General features: G+C 38.1%; 1 protein-coding gene across 1 annotated transcript in view; it reads right to left on the bottom strand.

Annotated features, from left to right (window-relative positions):
* LOC143026957 (carbonic anhydrase-related protein 10-like) overlaps positions 1-5,000 on the bottom strand; it is a 973,453-nt gene that overhangs the window by 833,885 nt on the left and 134,568 nt on the right. The gene's annotated exons all lie outside the window — the stretch shown is intronic.

Genomic DNA, 5,000 nt, shown 5'->3' with positions numbered 1-5,000 from the left:
GATAAATTTAGACATCAGATTGGAAATCAACATCATCAATTTAGTAGGAATTAGTAGGTCACGTGTCTGTAACAGAAAAAAAAAGAAATTTGTTGCCTAGTGATATAATCACGTTGTCTAGATAGGTTTTCACTCCTGAAAATCCTGTAACAAGTCTACTTTTCATTCTTTGACAAGTACCAGGGGCGTTTTCAAGGCCAAATGGCATTGCACTAAATTAAGAAAGCTCTTCCTCAGTAACAAATGCAGTTATTTCTCTTTAGCGAGGGTGTACCGGAATTTGATAGTACCCTCGTAACATGTCCAACCTGGAAACATACCTGGCATTGCCCAAGATGTCGATAATATCGTCTATCCTAGGGATAAGAAAAGCATCAGTTTTGGTATGAGCATTGATCTTCCTATAAAAAATGCACAGGTGATAAGAATGATCAGGTTTAGGGACAAGAATACAAGAAGTCCAAGGACTACTAGAGGGTTCACTTATTCTCTGTTAAAGCAGGATTATCTCAGCTTTTATGAACATCTTAATTTTAGGGGCTTCTTTGATAGTTCTTCGTGAGCCTAGAATTATCTCATAGTTTGTCATGAGGCATCTAGAAATAGAACTGGAAAGCTTCCAAAGAGGTAGAGTATGTCTTTACCTTGTTTTTCATATAGGTGTCCTGTTTTTAACTCAATATTCTGTAGTATTTTTTTTTTTTTCCAAGGAAATCTCAGGAGGAGTTTGTAGGTTATCAGGTGGTTCCTCCACTCATTGTTCATGAATTGTCTTCAGGGAACCTCGGACTTCAAGGCTGAAGACTAATTCTAAAGGGCTGAGTCCCAAGCTTTCTTGGATTGTTGTCCTGAAGATTCTGTAATATCTGGAGTTTTTCCAAGGGAATCTCAGGAGGATTTTGTAGTTTATCAGGTGGTTCCTCCACCCATTTTTATGAGTTATCTTCAGAGGACCTCGGGCTTTATGGCCGAAGACCAACTCCGAAGGACTAAGTCCAAAGTTTTCTTGAGTTGTTGTCCTGATTGCAAAGAATAAAAACGAAAGTCCGTCTCCCGAATTTCGAGAACCATCTTGACAGTAGGTTCTCAACTGGGTCTTGAGGGTTTGGTGAAAGCGCTCGAGATAACTTTATGACTGAGGGTGATAGGCGGTGGATGTTACATTATGTATACCTAATGTTACAAGGGTTTCTTTATATTCGTTGGAGAGAAAATTACTTCCTTGATCATTTTGAATATATTTGGGAAATCTTACCATAGTGAGATACTTCAACATTTCTCTAATTACGTTCTGGGTCTTGATATTTTTCAAGAGAATCGCTTCAGGAAAACGGGTGCTCATACACATTGTGGTGAGGAGATATTAATTGCCTTTACGCGAACGAGGTAATGGGCCTACACAGTCTTCGAGAACTTTGTTAAAGAGTTCTTCCATTACGGGTTTGCCAAAATTTTTACACGTGTGACAAATTCTATAGTATTAGGCAACATCTTGGCAACCGTGGGCCAATGGAAATGTGGGATTATATTATGTTAAACAATGTCTTTTTTACCCCTAATTGACCTGCTAAGAAAGTATCATGAGCCAGTTTTAGAACAGTATTTCTGAAAGCAAGGGGGTGGACAATTTGAATTTTTACTTGCCATGGCTGGTCAGCAGTTGCTGTAAATGCTCTCCATTTTTGCATAAGGACTCCGTTTTGTACATAAATACCAACTTATTCTGGAAATTAAGCAAATTTACACAGATTCTTAAGGGAAGAGTGACTGTTGTTCTCTGGTTAGATCTGCTCTAGAGATAGAAACAGAGGAAAAGCAGAAAGGGATATTTTTATTGGGGTTTTGTCACGAGACAGGCTGGAAATAACTCTAAGTTATCTGAAGATTCTTATACTGAGGTCTTAGGATTATTAGCTATTAAAAGGGAGGTTACTTTGCTTCCAGCAGTGTCATTCGCTAAGAAAAATGTTATTCCTATTATGGGAAGCGATTCCACTACATCTACTTTGACAATTCCGATGGCTAGTTTAGAATATAAGAAAATGTTATGTAATGGGCATTTTATAACTTCTCCAACTCCTTCTATCAGTATGTCATAACCTGTATAAAATTGTTCAAGGTTATGCAATGCAGAAGTTAACAGTCGAGTTTATTTTGCTCTTGTGTCTCGGAATGTGAACACTGGATATTGTCGTCCATAGCTGCTGTGAACTATTGTTCCTTAGGATACAAAGAGTTTGATAAAAGGATCAGGGTCTGATGAGGATTCTCTGGTTATTTTTTCTGAATAGGGGATATTGAATCATCTGGTTTCATATTACAAGAGTAGGTATCTTAGCTAGGGAAAATTGAGGTGCTAGTCTTTTGCTGAAAACTGAAATGTGACGGCCAACCTCTTTGTAAAAATAATATAATGTAGAGGAACTGATTTGCCAAGGTTGATTTGGATGTCTATGGTTGAAAGTAGGCCTGTAATTGGGGTAATAACATGGGTTAGGTGCATACTCAGAGGGTTTCTTTGGAGACCAGGAATAAATGAATTTAACTAAATATGGGATGTATGATTTTCATTTGTTTACTTTTGGGAATTCATTTGTCTTGATTTAGTTTTTCGAGTTAATGTGATCTCGACAGCCAAGATAGCAGGTTTAGTCAAAGTATCGGAAAAGTGGTCATCTAGGAAAATCCTAAGAACTATTTTCGAAGTGTTTTTAAATTATTCCAACAAAATCAACTTAAGTATATCTATATTATCTGTTTTGCTAGCTAAAGGCTACCTGTTGAATAATCTTTCTTGTTGAGCAGCTTATTCTACGAAGTTAACTGATGTGTCTTCTTATAGTTTCTGAAATTTTGTCTGTAAGCCTCTGGTATTAGTTCATCAGCTTTAAGAATACTAGTTTATACAGTATCATACCAACTTTCTACTTCTGAAAGAGAAGTATGTATTATATATATATATATATATATATTTATATATATATGTGTATATATGTATATATATGTATATATATATATATATATATTTATATTTATATACTGTATATATATATATATATATATATATTTTTTTTCCTTTTCTTAGGCAGGCTTGGTTAAAAGCAACTGCAAATTCAGCACTGATCAATTTCTTCTTCAGAGTTTCCAACTTCCTGAAGGTATCCTTTATAGCAAGGGGTAAAGGAAAGAGTAGATTTCCTACTCCGGTCATTATTGACGTTTCGACTCTACCTGAGTCATTATCAAAATACAAAGATGGAACAAATGCATGGGTTTATATATTACAAAGATACAGAAATACAGCGTGTGATTGGCTGGAAGGATGACCCTTTTTGGTCTCCTCATGGTTGAGAGGGCGGGACGGTTTCCCACGTACGCTCATTGGCTGGCTTTTCCGTTCTCTCGAGCCTCGCTACCCCGGGGGTGTAGTGTGATGTTTTCTGTCCTGCCTCGGGGCTTGCTTCTCCTGAAAGGCTTAATACTAGGCAGTATAGTAGGTGCGTCTTGGTGGGAATTCAGAGACGGCCTACTATCCGCAATATATAAAGCTTCAAGGTAGGCAAGGCGGTTCTTGTCGGACTCTCTCTGAATGATGACAGTGTTCTGCCGAAGGACATCACCTGTGAGATGCTGGCCATGTTTCTCCAGGAAGTGACGTTTGGGACCTCCTTGAGTCAGATGATAGCTCAGGCGCCTGGAAAGTCTGGTAGTAGTCAACCCTATGTAAGCATCGTAGGGCGTACAGTCCCTATTTGGGCAAGATAATTTGTACACAAGGTAGGTACTTTCCATATCTCCAGGGCGTGGTGAACTATCGTTCTTCATGATGAGGTCCTTTGTGCGGCTGTTCCTGTAGTACACTACCAGCTTTACACGGTCCACAGGGTTAGTAACTTAAACATTCCTATCAATTATATTTCTCACACTCTTCTCTTCTTCGAGGTAAGCGGAAGACATGAAAGCTCTATAGAAGAGGCTGTGAGTGTTTCCTTCTTCAACCACGGCTTGTTGTCCCACGTACCATTTGTTTAGAACAGTACGCAGGACACGTTGGCAATCCTGATTGGAATGTCCATTGTTGACCAACATTTGTGTTGCTCGGTCGAACTCCTTCTGCGTAGACGTCCAGGAAGAGCAATGGGTAAGGGCTCTTCTGTAGAAGGAAGCAATGGTAGAGTCCTTGTACCGCTGCGGACATTCACTTTCACCGCTCAGGCATAGTCCGGGATTGGTAGGCTTGATATATACCTCGGTCTTCATACGGTCACCTTCTTGCGTGAGGAGGACGTCCAGGAAACGCAGGGTACCATATATGTATATATATATGTATGTATATATATATATATATATATGTATATATATATATATATACATATACATATATATATATATATATATATATTTATATATATACATGTATATATATATGTATATATATATATATATATATATATATATATAAAAACAGGGGCTATAATCTCATATGGTTGGAAAAATCATGTCAAACTGAAGAAACTGAACGACTTGGAAAGACCTTGACTAAGATATCGAAATAGTATCTGTAGTGTAGAAACCGAAGTTCAGTTGAGAGACAAGAAAATTGAAACGCCTTTGACATGGACGAGAACAAAGCGACGGGATATAAATGAAAGTGTCTTTAAAAATGCAAGGAGAAGAGTAGCTGTTAAAATATCGACAGTAAGACAAGCTATAAAATCTTTATTCGATTGGTGTCAAGAAAAAAGTGTAAAGTGAAGCGAATGTATCAAGGGGAGATGAATTCATCATGCGCCAGTAAGTGTCATGCGCGTGACAATGCAGGGAGACCGAACTCTTATAGAGGTACAGACTCCTTCAGTCCACCAGGGAATAGTCGAGAACTGCCCCTCACCGAACCTCTGTAACTATGAGATATGTCAGAGAATGCACGAGCTGCTCATCCACAAGAGACAAAAATCATAACCAGAGAATGTCTCCTTTAGGGGTTTGGATCTTTTTTA

The sequence above is a fragment of the Oratosquilla oratoria genome, chromosome 7, assembly GCF_046742065.1.
Source record: "Oratosquilla oratoria isolate Oo_2021 chromosome 7, ASM4674206v1, whole genome shotgun sequence".
NCBI lineage: Eukaryota > Metazoa > Arthropoda > Malacostraca > Stomatopoda > Squillidae > Oratosquilla > Oratosquilla oratoria.
The sequence above is the reverse complement of the archived record's forward strand: the minus strand, read 5'-3'. Positions and strand labels throughout refer to the sequence as shown.